This window comes from Triticum urartu, chromosome 3, assembly GCF_003073215.2.
Source record: "Triticum urartu cultivar G1812 chromosome 3, Tu2.1, whole genome shotgun sequence".
Lineage (NCBI taxonomy): Eukaryota > Viridiplantae > Streptophyta > Magnoliopsida > Poales > Poaceae > Triticum > Triticum urartu.
The window spans coordinates 735,107,973-735,123,451 of record NC_053024.1 but is presented as its reverse complement, the minus strand read 5'-3'; positions in this window follow the sequence as shown (position 1 = coordinate 735,123,451).

Here is a 15,479-nt window from a genome sequence, read left to right as displayed (position 1 = left end):
AGTACAGGAGCCCGGACGCGACGCCTTTAATGATGTGAAGCCTCTGCGTCCAGGAGAGCATGGCGGGCCCGGCCTGGGCGTGCAGGTAGCCGTCCAAGCTACCTTGGGCATGCACTCGTAGACCATGAGAAGCTCTTTCTAGTGCCGACAATAGCCAATGAGGTGGACGAGGTTCCGGTGCCGCAGGTGGCAAGGATGATGATCTCGGTTGTTAACTGGGCCAACCCAGGGCCGTCTAGGGCCCAGCCTGAGCAGGGGCCCATGCCCTGTGCATATATTATATGCAAGTAGGTATATATATTCCCAACAAATATTGTACTAGTACGCAAAAGAAGCAGCGCAGCCCATTAAGAGAGGAAATAGGCAGCTCACGCGCAAACACAAATCCCAGAATCCCTTTCCGTTCGTTCTCTCCAAGAAAGACGCCGCCAGCTCGTTCGTCTCCCAACCGCCATCGTCTTCCTCACCAATTGATTGTCCCGATTTCCGAACAGCCCAGGACCCCAACTCCCGATATTAATCAATGTTTAATTGTATCATTATCTAATGGATTTCTTTGGTTTTTCTCATCCTATAAATACTCCAGGGCTTTAGGCAGGCGGAGACGAGGCGACAGACACACCGCCCTTGGAGGTACGCAAGAGCAGCAGCCTGCAACATGTGCCGAAGATTCATAGACAGCCAAGTCATTGCCCATTCATGAAATTTCCGGATTTCAGTTCTCTGGCCTTGTCTATTTATTTCTGCTCTTATGTTTGAACTTCTTGATTCCTCTCTTTTTGTATGAAGATGGCATATTCAGTAGATTCTGCTGAATGTAGCATTGACTGAAAATGACTTTGCCAAATAAATTCATTTAAGCAGATGCGATTTTTTAATTTTGTTAGAGTTGTAGGTGTCTAGTGCTTATCAAATTCTCTTAACTGTTCCTGCGACTGTAGCAAGTTTTTACTGCGAAGGATATCTTGGATAGCATTGATCTTGATGCTATTATTAGCGATTTTGCATGGAAAAATGCTCGAAGGCGTTGTTTCTCTTTAGCATGCCATTCACTTGTGCTCTGTGTATTTTTCAGGAGAAAGGCAAAAGGCATACGGCAAACAACAGCTCCTCTGATTTTTGCTGATCTGGAGCTATAATTTCTGTCAAATTGGATCAAGAAATTAAGAAAAGTTAAAAGAAGACTTCTTGGTTGCTGGTTGTTGGAGCATGTGACATATACATGATGTATTAAGACCATATTTCATATCTGCTAATGAAATTTACACTTGCTTTTATTAACTTTTTGTGGTACACATAGGTGTGGAAATGAATTTTTAGTGTCTATTATAGTGTATGGGCCCATTATATGGAGTTCGCACAAGGGCCCCTCAAATGTCAGGGCCGGCCCTGGGCCAACCCCTGCCTTGACTCGAAGGAGATAATCACCGCGGGTCTCCTTGGGGAGAGCTAGCGCTGCTAGCCACTTTGCCCAAGTTTCGCTAGTGATAATTTTGAGACGTGTCTCGTAGTTGAGGCGAGGGAAGCCGGCTTTCCATTTGTTTTCACATTTTTTTCTTCGTTTTCTTTTTTCTTCTTCACTTTTTATTTAGTTTCCTTTTTTCTTTTCCATATTTTGCTTTCTTTTGTTGTTTCTTCTTCGGGTTGTTGTTTCTTTTTCAGTTTCTCCTGTAAATATTTGCTCAACACTTTGCAAATCTTTGTTCAATATTTTTTAAATACTTGCTCAACATTTTTGTATACATGATCAACATGTTTTCATATAACTATCAATATTTTTTCAAATAATTGTTCCACATTTTCAAATATTTGCTCAACATACTTATATAAATGATCAATACTATTTTTCAAATATTTGACAACATTTTTGAAATACTTGTCCAACATTTTTTAAATAATTGTTCAACATTTTTAAATATTTTTTCAATATTTTAAAATAATTATTCAATATTTTTATGTACATGATCAACATTTCTTCAAATACGTGCACAACATTTTTTCAAATACATGTTTAACATTTTTTAAATACACGTTCAGCATTTTTCAAATGTTTTTTGGAGAGTGTTTTCTGTAATATATACATTTAGACTATTTTTTTTCAAGTATAAACAATAGTAGAAAAATAAAAGAATAAAAATCAGAAAACGTATAAATAAAACATAGAATGTGCCCTCCAGCGACCTGGGCCGGCCCATGTGCAGCTGCCTCGACGCGAACGCGAGGAAACGCCCTATTTGCCGTGCTCAGCCGCAAACAGACAGGGTTTCGCACTGCCTATCGACCGCTGGAGGGCGGGCCGGCCCGTTAAGCGTTCCAACCCTATCGGTTTTGGGAACCTTCTATGAATGTTCCTAGCCGGGTTTTTTTTTCGGTTTTGGAAACCTTTTAAAAGCTCCTGAACCGGTTTTTTATTTTTCTTACTTCCTGGTCTTCTCTTTTTGCAATTTGTTTGTATTTTCAACGAATTTTTCAGAATTTTTTTTAAAATTGAAATTTCCAGATTTTCTTTAATTTTCAGAATTTTTCCCTGTTTTCACATTTTTGTACAGAAATTTCATAAAAGTTTAGAATTTAAAAAATTGTTCGTTTTGTTTCAAAAACTGCTCAAAATTTCAAGAACTGTTCGTATTTTTTAAGTTTGTTCACAAACTACAAAATATTCGATTGAAGGAATATGTTCGCATCTTCAAAATTTGTTCAAAATTTTTAAAAAATATTCACGTTTAAAATTTTGTTCACAAATCCAAAAAGTGTTTGCGTTTTTAAATTTTGTTGACGAATTATAAAATGCTCAGGAATTTCAAAAAATATTCTTATTTTCGAAAATTGTTCAGGAAATATAAAAAATGTTCCCGTTTTCAAAATTTCTTCCTAAATTCAGAAAACTTTCACGTTTTTCTATTTTGTTCGCATATTCAGAAGAATCTGGGAATTTACAAAATGTTCCTGTTTTCCAGATTTGTACAGAAATTGAATAAATGTTCTTTTTAAAAAAAATCAAAGATTAAGATATGTTTGGGAATTTCAGAAAATGTTCCAATTCCGAAATTTGTTTAGAAATTTAGAAAATATTACTGTTTTTGGAAATGTTCACGTAGAAGTTCATTATGGGTATGAGTAAAAGAAAACTTGATAGTACTATCCCAAACTAGTGTATCACCAGGTTATCGTTGCATGTCTCACAAACATGCTGGTTTTGCAACGACGTTTGGTATACTCTCGCCATCCATGTGGCACTTCTGCATATGCAATGTGAAGGTCCTGACATAGCGGTCTAGGAAATGCGAACGAGATATATAGGGTCGCGCTATTCGTCACCCTGGGTGAGGAATAGTTATTCTTCACCTCCCCTCTATTTTACCATCAATGCACCGTAATTTTACGTTCCGTAAGTTTTGTCTTATTTCCGACGCAAAAAGAGACCGTAAGAAAATATATAATCGCCGTACAAAATATTTTATGTTATGTAAAATTACAAACGTAAAAACATAGTCTAAAATACACATAAACTATAAATTTTCTTGTCTTATGACCTATATTTTTATTTTCTTATATCAAATTTTACGTAGTGAATCAATAGAAATGTAACTATTTGAATTCCAAACGTCTACACTATGGGTCATAAGACAGCGGACACATGCACACCACTCACTGACCCCGGAAATTAGACAGCGAAGGAGCTGGTTGAGAGGTCTCAACGACATATTAGCCGTGTGGAGGCCATGCCATTGAAGTTGGATTGGTTGGCACTCTTCCTTTTCTTGGCTTGGTTGTCGATATCAAGAGATGATGTTGAGAGACACTGCCTACAGCTGGTTGAGTTGAAATAAAATTTGTGTGATGGTTATGATGAATTGTGAATGCGCTGGACCAATCAAGTACACACACATGTCACAATATGTTTTAGGTTGATTCAAGATATGTTGTTATCAATCTTATCGCCCAAAAGGTACAAACAACATTGAGAGTTCCATCATTCTTTCGTGCAATTTTTGTGATAATCAATGCTTAATTAGCAAAGTCAGTGTAATTTCTTATATACTACAAAGTTCATAAACACCAGTTGGTATTATAAAAGGGCAAAAGCGCCAAGTATGTACAAAGAACGTGAAAGTTAGAATATACTCCCTCCATTCCTAAAGATAAGTCTTTTTGGAGATTTCAATATGAAGTACATACAGAGCAAAATGAGTGAATCTACACTCTAAAATACGTCTATATACATCCGTATGTAATTCATAGTGAAATCGCTAGAAAGACACATTTAGGAACGGAGGGAGTACATGGGATCGAAGAGTAATCTTGGGTGGGAGAAAACCAATATACTTGTGCACCTATCTCTAAACTTAGCTTAAGCCCTATGCACTAAGAGAGACATGTCATGAATAAAATTGCAATGCGAGTTGCGAAAGATGCCACTGATATGTCTAACTATATTGGCATCATAGATTAGCCAAAATAGCCCCACATACAACGAATATGTTTTTGTTACGATAAGAAAAATCCATGTGATTTATGAAATATTTAGAGTATCATGGTGATTTAGTGATAATCAATGCTTAATTCTGGAAGTACTGCTTTGTTGAGATAATTCTTTCGATGTTCTTTACATCTTAGTAGCAATCTACTCTTACAATACCAATGATTGTGTATTGCCTAAAAAGACTAATAATTGTGTGTTGCCTAAAAAAACTATAATTGGGTCATTGAAAATTTAGCCTAGGACCTTTCTTCATAACGAGTTTATTGTCGGGTCTTATGACTATATCATCGCTTAGAACTCACATTGGTCACGCATTAAGGACATCCTCCTCTTTTCTTATCTTCTCACTGTTGAACAAATTGTTGAACCCGGGAAGGTGGACATGTGTGTTAGCTCGTCAGTTTTGATATTCTTCGAACCCGTGGCCGGAGGCAGGCCCGGTCCATGAAGAAGAAGCGGAGGAGGATCGTAGTGAGAAAATAATACGAGAGGTTGATGTCTTGGGGATCCCAGATATTGCAAAACGTTGTTCTAAAAAAAGGAATTACAAAACATGGAGCTTGCAGTAATTTTTTCTTAAGGAGGGAAAGAAAAAGAAAATATAGACTAGTGTTGTTTAGCAAAAAGGGGGGCAGTCGGCCCATTCCCCCCGAGCTCATCGCGTCGTGCAGCCACACACCCTAACCCTAGCCGCCGCCCCGCCATCGCCCTCATCCTCAGTCCGCCCTCCCCTCCTCCCTCGCTGCACCCACGAGATCAACGACAATTCGTGCCCAGCCTCACCGCCGCCCGCTGCTACGAGCTCACTATCGCCCTTCCCCGAGTCGTCGTCGCCGTCGCCACCTACCCCGAGGTGGCCGTCGCCTCCTTCCATCGAGCCCGCCATCACCTGTCCTATCTCCCAAGGTGCGATCCGCTAGATCTGGTCGGTGCATCGGTGGCTCATTCTGGCGCCGACATTAGTAGTTCATTGGTCTAGAGACCTTGATGTAATTTTCATTATGTTAGGCATGCTTTGCCCTTATGAGCATTTTTCTGAAAGGAAAAAAGAAGAAGAATTTTCCGATTCAAAGAAATGATTATTTCTCGTTGAAAAAGGTGTGAAAGAACTCCATTGGGCGGTTATCATTGTCGATTATTTGTAAGTCTAATCAGCTAGTCTCTCCCTCACAACACCACACACGTACTCACGTAGCATCTACTGAAGACCGCGTCGAAGTTGCAGAGTTTGAAGATTGATGAAGCCATCACGGGCGCCTCTCTGTCGGTGGAAGGATTGCATCACACTGAATATAATCCGCATTAACGAGGCATCAAAGCATCGAAGATGATATTTGATCTTTGATGGGCAGGGATACCACTATCCTTCTAAATCCTAACCATCCAACTAGTTGGTTCTTGATCCAACCTCTCACCTAAACCTTACACAGATTAATTTACACTACTAGCGAAAACCTTATACACAGAAATTTAGCAACAGCGCGGGTTAAAAAAGGGCGCTAGTGCTAGATAGCAGTAGCCGTTCAGAATAAACCGCGCTGCAGATACGATCCTAGCAGTAGCGCGTGTGCCCGTAAAAGCGCTACTACTAATATTCCCATTGCTGGAACGATGGGCTACGCATATCAGTAGCGGCCTTGCAGGAAGCGCACTACCGCTAGGGCATGAGTAGCAGGGCATTTCCATGTAACAGCGCTACTGCTAATGGAAAGAAAATAAAATGAAAAACAAATAGAAAAGTAAATGAAAATGAAAGAAACAGAAAAAAGAGAAAGAAAAAAATAAAATGTAAAGCAAAATAAATGAAAAAGCGAAAAAACAGAGAAAGACTTAGATGTAGTGTGTGTTAGTAAGAGGCGCTGTAGTTAACGCAGCTGCAGCGCGTTTCCAGGACCCCCGCTATAGAAATAGAAAAGGAAATAAAAAAGAGAGAAAATTACATATGTATAGCAGTAGCGCGTTTTGGAAAAAGCACTATAGCTACTTTAGCTATAGCGCGTTCTGCGAAACGCGCTACCGCTAGTTTTGACTTAACCAAAAAACTGTTCCCCCCTCCCCCCCGGCCACCACTTGCCCCCCAAATCTCTCGACCCACCCCGCCGCCGTCTCCCCGATTCGCCGTCGCCCCACTTCGCCGCCGTCTCCTGCCGACGTCGACGCCCCCGGAGCCACCAGAGCCGTGCGCCGTCGACGCCACCAGAGCCGCCCCCAACGCCACGGAGCCGCACGGCCTCATCAGCGCCACCGGAGCCGCCGTCGACGCCACCGGATCCTCCCTCGCCACAACTGCCTCCCTCGCCGCCACCGGAGACGCCCCTACCTCCCTCGCCACCACTGCCTCCCTCGCCACCACCGGAGCCATCCTCTGTAAGCCCCCACCCCTCCTCTCTCTCTCATGCATAGGTTATCTAGTTTAATTATGTTAATTATCTAGGTTAGGGCAAAAATTTAGTTAGGCCTTTGACAGAGAAGTAGTTAGGCTAACTAGTTTAATTAGATTAATTACCTAGGTTAGTGCAAAAATTTAGTTAGGGCTTTGACAGAGAACTAGTCAGGTTAACTAGTTTAATTAGGTTAATTATCTAGGTTATTTAGGCAAGTTTTATTTTAAAGATGATCCCTTCCTAGACTTTTATTGTTGATTATATCTTTTCATTGAAGTGGTCATGTTGTTTGTGCCCAAGTGGCTTTGTTGTTTGAATGAAGCTGAGTGGCCTATATATGTTTTGCCGGAATGTTGATTCATTTCCGTTCTGGCAAATTTTAGGTTCTCGATTTGTCCACTTTTTAGCAAAGGTCATGCCGAAATTTTCCGTGAATTTCGGCATGACTTGTGCTACAAACTAGGACATATCGAGTGCCCGTGATTTGCCGCACCAGGAAGGAGTCAACGTTCCTACAAAACATAGGCCTTTTGTATGTCATTATTCATTTTATTAGGTCTAGAATTAATTTACTAGATTTAATCGTAGGAAACATGGCTAGCAACGATGAAGGACAGGGTTCTGGTGATTGCGACGACGTCTACTGGGCGGCAGACGAATTTTTTAGGCTTGCCGACGATCAACCGGTGGCATCGGGGACTGAGACTGACACGCAGACCGGTGTTGAGACTGAGACCGGCATTGAGACTCAGACCGGCATCGAGATCGGCGCTGAGACTGAGACCGGTGCTGAGACTGAGATCGGCGCTGAGACTCAGACCGGTGCTGAGACTGAGACCGACACTGAGACTCAGACCGGCATCGAGACCGGCGCTGCCTCGGGGAGCAGAGCCGGTGTAGAACAGAAAGCAAAGAGGCAACGGCTTCCTAACAAACTCAAGACTACTAGACTGGTGGTCACGGAGGTGGACGACGACAATTTTGAGCCAAAGGCGCCCGAGGAAGCGCGTCGATACTACGGCAATCAAATATGTTGCATCATACGGACAACCGCCACCATCAACGATGAGAAACTACCGAAGATAGAAAATATGAGGAGCTCCCTCCTAAAGAAGTTTCACCAAATATTCTTGTTCTCGGGCCGGAATGAGAAGGATTATGAAGATCCAGATGAGGACCCGGCAATGAAGAAGATAAACAAACACGCCATGACCAATTTTAGCAACGCGTTGGCCGCCTGGAAAAATCAAGTGAAAGCAAAGATCATCGACAAGAAGGAACCCTAATCCGAGATTGTAAAGGATAATCCGACAATCACGGAAGAGCAGTTTCAAATATTCAAGGAGGCTTGCGAGTCCGAAGCTGCCAAAAAAAAGTCTCAGTACATGAAGGGGCTTCAAGAGCGAAACATTGGGAGCCACCACCTCGGAAGCCATGGTTACGGCGGAAAGAGGTCCAAATGGGCCAAGGAGGACGCGGAGTTCATGAGACTGCTGGTAATTTTAGTTTCTGATCAATTCGACTGCACACGTTAGTCATATTTGTAAACGATCCTTGTGCCTTTTACAGAGAGAGCAGCACCGGATTGCGGCCGAAAGCGACTCGCCGTCTGAGGCATTGGCGAGGCCCAAGTGGGACACTCCATTCAACCGGGCGTTGAACATATTGAAACGACAACCGATGGATACTCGACCGTCGTATGGACGCGTGCACGGTGTCGGAGACGGCGCCATGTGGAAGAAGTACTACCGTGAGACCACGGAGGAGAGAAATGAAAGACGGAGGTTAACTGAAGAAAACATCGACAAGAAGGTTGAGATTGCGGTTGAGAAGAAATCATCTCAAACAGTCGCAACAGCAGTAGCTGCCACAAAAAAGGTGGTTGCAGATTTTTCTACTTCCTTGGTAACGGGCGTTATCACTTGGACAAGGCAAAATCCAGAAAAAAATGCAGAGAACTTTCCCCTTGCCGACTTCTTGGGGAGCAGCTCGACTAGCGTTGCACCAGCACCTGCTCCTGCACCTACTCCCGCACCGGCTCCCGCACCGGACGTGCTCGGTGGTGCTTCATCTTTGGCTGAGGTCGACGCCCTCACGGTATCTGTCACACCGGCCCCCTTCAATATAAATGTATAATCTCTCGTTTTCGTTGCCTTTCGGATGTCTCACGTCGCAGACTTTTCTTTGCAGGCCGACGAAACCCCGTGCACCATATTGTACACCATCGGCGACCAGAAGGTGGATGTGGGGAAGGCGACGATAATGAAGCCGAAGGAACCATTGTTCCACAGCCGGCCGATCCTCCCGAACGTCTTCAAGGTTTCCGTGGCCAGTGTCAAACCGGGCCACGAGAATTTGCCTCCTCCAATACTAGCGGGGGATGACGACGAGACACCGCGGCGGCTTGGTGATTGTTGCAATGGGTGGGTGCTGTTGTGGCCAAAGAGTCTGCTTCGTCTGGAGGCGACCGGGAGCACACCCACGAGCACGCAGCCTCAGCAAGGTATGAACATCAACACCCCACCTACCCAATTAGCGTCGGGTGTCAGGTTGGGTGATAGCGGACGGGGTAAGGAGGAGGCTCCATTAGTCGCTGATGACGTCGCCATGGATGAGGATGAGGACGACGATGGCGCTGAACAGTATGTCTATACTGGCGCCTCCTCAGGGTTTGAGCGTCATGAGTCGGTGCCTGAATTGCCATCTCAACGTATTATGGACGACCTTCCGGTAGTAAAGAAGTCTAGGAAGAGAGCGAGGAAAGGCAAAAAAGCTGATTCTATGATCCAGCTGCCTCAGCAGCCTCGGCTTCAGGACCGTATAGATATCCCCGATGCGGATAAATGGCATATCCCCGGTCAACCAATCCTACCTGCAACAGCGCTACGGGCCAGATTCGGCGATCTAAGGAGACTTCATGACGATGTGCTGCGGGTAGAGAAAGGCCTCATCGCCTCGAAAGATCCAGGATACCCACTCTACGTGGTTAACGTTCCGCGGAAAATGTCGTGCGTCGACAGCTTCCCCGCGGATAAGTTCTTCCTCCGATTCGATTACATATTCGACATGTTTCACGTGAAGAAGCTGGATTTTACATTTGTCCGCCTTTATGCCTTGCACATGAACTACATCATCGGGGTTGAGCAGATATCTAATATCTGTGTCGCTGACCCGTACTACATGCACGAGGGCTTCTTGGGAGTCTGCGCAAAGCACCGTGAATACGCGAGGGATTACATCGTCACTTTCATGCTCGCCAATAAGGACAAGGAGGCGATTCTCGTGCCTTATCATCCTGTGTAAGTCATCCGTGCCGCTATCCTTCCTTCGATTTCAATCATTCATTTGCACGGTGGAGGCTAATTAATTTGAGGTGTACTTATTTTGCGCAGCGGCGGGCGCGCCGTCCTCATCATCCTCTACCCCCAATTCTCCCACGCTCTTTACTTGGACTCGTCGAAGAACATTCACAAAAAGGATTACACCCACATCAAGGATGTTCTCGATAGTGCTATGTTTTACTACCAAGTAAGGGGTGGAGAGGTCAGGGACAAGAAGACAAGGGGCGGCAGGGCCGCCTTCGGCCATAAGACTGACTTCTGCTGCATCCAGCAACCGAACGATTCTCTTAATGACGGATTCTATGTCCTACACCACATGCTGGAGTACAGACGGGATCACCAGAACCTTCGCATGTCACCTAGATCCGACGATGCCCATATTCTGCAATGGGCAAAGGACATAGAAGATATCGAGGATCATCGACTTCGAGCTGAGTTCTATAACATCCAACACGAACTTGCCCAAATCATCATGAAGAAGGTCGTCGAAAAAACAGGGATGTTCTACGGAGAAGGACAAATGTCGCGGGAAGACGTCCGAACATGGATAGCCTCTCAGCGTCTCGACATGAAGCCTTTCACTAAGCTCAAGGACTATCTCCCTGACTTGGATGGATGGAACGACATGTTGGAGTGATTGTCGATATATGACAATGTGTCCGTATAGTCCATACTTTCTGTATGACAAAACTTTGAGTTATGCATGGTGAAACTTTATTTGTGATGTAGTTAAACCGTCCTCCTCCTCGACTAGCGAAAATCACTCTAGTTAGGGCATTTTGGGGTACGATGAACTTTGTTATTTATGCTTATGATATGTTGTTTCTATTTTTGCCAAGTCTGTCTCTTTCTGTTGCTCAACTATATATGTTGCATATCATCGACTCATGTGACGATGCAGGTGCATAGATCATAGATGGCGAAGAAGTGCTACGCCAGGAGTATATATACGATAAGTGGCCGGAGTGTCAGGCCCAGGTGTACCGGTTTCCGGTTTCCGAGCGACAGGCAGTAGTTAGTTTAGGTTCACGCTAATGCGAGAGAGGGATACGAACTCATGTTCTCAAAGTGATAGCTCTTCTCGCGTATATCATTGTTTAGATGGATGACGATGTATTTGCAAATAATCGAGACTTGTATCGCTTTTTTCGAGATGATGACGAGAGACCACTTTGTGTTGGATGATGATTATGATGAGACTATTTGTATGTATATGTTATGATTACATCTGTGGTCTCGCAGGCATTTGTATGTGTATCATGATGACATTCGTATGTGCTAAAGATTCTTCTATAAAGCCTGTTCAAATACAAAACAAATATGCCGAAAAAAACAAAAAACTACTAAAATTAGCAGTAGCGAGTGGAGAAAAGTTAGCAGCAGCGCAGTAGTAGCAGTAGCGCGCACGGAAGAAGCGTGCTATAGCTATTAGCAGTAGCGAGCTTCCACTAAGCGCGATGCTGCTACACTTGTGTAGCAGTAGCGCTGGTGAACACGCGCTACTGCTATGTGTTAGCTGTAGCGCCTTATTAGTAGCACCGGTCCGCGCGCTACTGATACACCTAAAACCCGCGCTGCTGCTAGCCTTTTCCCTAGTAGTGTTAGGTTACTCCCTCTGTTTTTATATATATATAAGGTCACTTTATATTAGTTTTCAAAAAAAATACTATCTTTTTATTTCGAATTTTGACCAGTAATTTTACCAACGAATTGTGAGTTATAAATAAAAATGTTGTCACAGTCCCATGCATGCCTGCTAAAAAAAATGAAAAGGGAAACTACTCCTTCCGTAAAGAAATATATCATGTTTTTTGAACACTAAGAAATAGTATATCATGTTGATTACTAGATGGAGTACTAGTAACTTTTTTTTAGGGAAAGTACCAGTAGTGATTAATATCCAGTACTAATTTTTTTTTGAACATCAGTACAGACACAAGCGCTCATATACACGCGCATACACTCACTCCTATGAACGCACACACGCACACCCTAAATTCTGAAATAAATCCAGGAATAATGTGAGTATCAGGATTTGAACCCTGATGGGTTAGGGATACCACTGTCCACCTAACCAACTCAACCACAGGTTGATTCGCATATCCAGTACTAATTAATTGCATGCATGTCACGATACTTACATGTTGGCCAGCACGCAATTGGGTTAGATATGTGTTTAAAAAAGTGGGTTAGATATACACGTACAGATCAGTACATGCGTATGGAAATCAGCACCTCAACCGTACGCGAACTATATACTCGCCTCAAATCGAGGGAAGACTCTTTCTCGCAAAAGAGGGAAAAAGGAAAGATCGACGGAATACTTGGCGGCGGCAATGGCGGTCTCCGACGACGTCCTCCGCGAGATCCTGGTCCGATTGAACGACGCGGCCGACCTCTTCCGCTGCGCCACCACGTGCAAGCGATGGTGCGGCCTTGTCGCCGATCCATCCTTCCTACGTCTCCGGTGGCCGGAGCACGCCCGCCCATCATTCGCCGGATTTTTCATCAAGGACCGGGGCCGTTATCAAGGGGCCAAGGTGCTGGTCCCGATGCCGTCGTCGGAGCTGGGCCCTCGGCGCCGTGCCCTCAGCTCCTTCGTGCCCGGTGACTCCGCAGACCTATTACACCATGCGGTGCCGCTGTGCTCAAGTCGCGGTCTCCTTCTCGTGCGGCTCGCCTCCCAGAGTGCCGCGGGCGCCGTCCACTTGGCGGTGTGCAACCTGCTTGCCGGCACATGGGACGTGCTCCTTCCTATACAGCTAGATTGCCAGTCTCGTGCCGGTGAGCGTAGCGGCTACGCCATCGTGACTGGCACGGACTATTGTTCCGGCGACGACGAGCAACCACCGGGAAATTCGTCCTTCTTCAAAGTGATAATCATCACCGTCAACTACACGGACAATCTGACGTTCCATCTTAACATGTTCTCCTCCCATGAAGCGAGTTGGGGTATGGGCACAGTGTGCTTCAAGGGTACCATACATGCCACCGGGTCATTTTGTCATAGCGATGCAGTTATGCGCCACGGAACCGCGCACTGGTTATTTCGTGATGAGAGAGCACGGAATTTCTGTCTTCTTAAACTGAAGAACCAGGACGACCATGTCTCCCTCGCGATCACGAGCCTCCCTGTCTCGTTGATGACTGGAGTAGGTTACCCGTGCCTTAGCTTAGCCACTGATGGCACGCTCTCGGTGCTACAGATGAAAGAGACAAGTTCCCAGCTAGAGATATGGAAACTACAAAAGGACCAACAGAGTGCGGATACTACCTCAGAATGGCTCTTCACACAGAGGATCGAGCTAATGCATCCTAGGAAGGACACTCAAGGAGGAGAAAGATTCTACATACTCGCAGAGAAGTGTGGCAAATTGCTTGTCAAGGACACGCGCGAACGTGTGTACACCGGTGACCTTCAGACTGGGGCAATGGAGGAGGTGGTAGACTGGCCTCGCACACGCCACAACAGCACTCCGAATGTCATGCCCTTGGAGTTGGATTGGGCGGCCTTCTTTGTTTCTCGTCTCGGTACCGTTAGGTATAGCCAGCCAGCCAGCCAGCCTGATATTCACCTTTCTTCGTTTGTGTTGCACAACTGATGGTATCATCAGTTATCTAGGATGATTAAGCGTTTCTTCTATGGTTAGATGACTCAAAGTCAATGCTGTTTTATTTTACCATGTTCATGTATTTGATGCTTCCTCCCCAACAAAGTATATCTAATGTCTGGGTTTTGTTTTTTGCCTTTGTGTTTTCATTAGCAACTCCGACATTCCTGTGTCATCTCCAAGTGGAGAGGGAAGTTCAAGAAAAAGAGGGCAATGCCGCGGAGGAGGCGGCGGAAAGACTCGTGACTGCGGCGAGGTGACAGATGGATGAAACGAGATACTAGCTCCACATAGAGATAATATTGGATTGTCTATGTTTTCTTATGTAGAAGCTCATTATGGGTACCAGTAAAAGAAAAGTTGGTAGTACTATTTCAAACTAGTGTATCACCAAGTTGTAACCGCATTTCTCACAAACATGCCGGTTTTGTAATGGCGTTTTGGCATACCCTTTGTCAGTTTGTCCAAGGAAGTCTCAATAAATATGCTTGCCATAGATGGGGCGCTTTTGCTTATCTATATGCAATGGGAATGTCCGGAGGTAGTGATCTAGGAAAATGCGAACGAGACATATAAGTGGCAAAAAGCACACCTTAGGAATATCAAATATATCCGTGTTAGTATGGCAATGATGATTATCGGCAAGAACAATGGATACATGGAAATTTAGCATAGGACCTTTCTTCACAACGAGTTTGTAGTCGGGTCTTACAACTATATCATTCATTAAAACTCATGTTGTTCATGCACTAAAAGCATCCGTTTCTTTTCGCATCTCCTCACCGTCGAACAAATTGTCGAGACCGGGAAGCTGCTCATACTCAGGACATGTTGGGCAGCTCCTCACATCATCCTCAGCTTTGAGATCAGCCGAATTCGGGGCCGGAGCCAGCCTTGTTGTCCTGATTGCAGCGAGAATATAATATTGAAACTAATGTTTTGGGGATCCCAGGAATTGCAAAATGTTGTTTTAGAAAGAAAGAAAAGGATATTGTAAAACATGGATTTGCATTGTATTAATTTTTTATTGAGATAAAGTAGTATTTTAAAAATAAATAAAAATAAAAATAAAAATCAAGTATTTTCTCTGTCAAAGATGCTTTTATATTATGGAAACGGAGGAAGCAGTAGATTTCTCAAGTCAACGAGGCAGCAACTCAAGTTACGTAAGCTTTCTTTCTTCCAGGAGAAGAAAGAAAGGCGATCTCGCGCCTCCTGCCGCCAGGGCGCCTTCCTCCGCCGCCGTCCTCCGGCGGCTCCCCTCCGCTGACGACCTCGGTCTTCGGTGGTGAGGGTGGTCGCTGGATCCACGTGTGTGGAATGTTTAGGCATTAGTTTCTCAGGGTTTTGGGCTGTCCATTGTCATGGCTTCGACGATGGCGATGGCGGCGCCAAGTAATAAATCTTCAGATCCTTCTCCAACAAGGCAATCCGCTTTTGTGGTGGATTTGGAACCCAGACTGTTCAAGCAAGGATGGTGCGGTGGCGGCATTCTCGTGGTGGACCTGTGTCCTCGGGCTCCGCCATTGCGACGGTGTTTGCTCCAGCGCCGACGCGGAGCTTGGGAGGTAGTCTAGGAGCGAATGCAAATTGTGGTCTGCATCGGCGACAGCTGGAAGATGGTGGATTTGGGCTCGTAGTTTGTGGCAGGCAGGTTTGT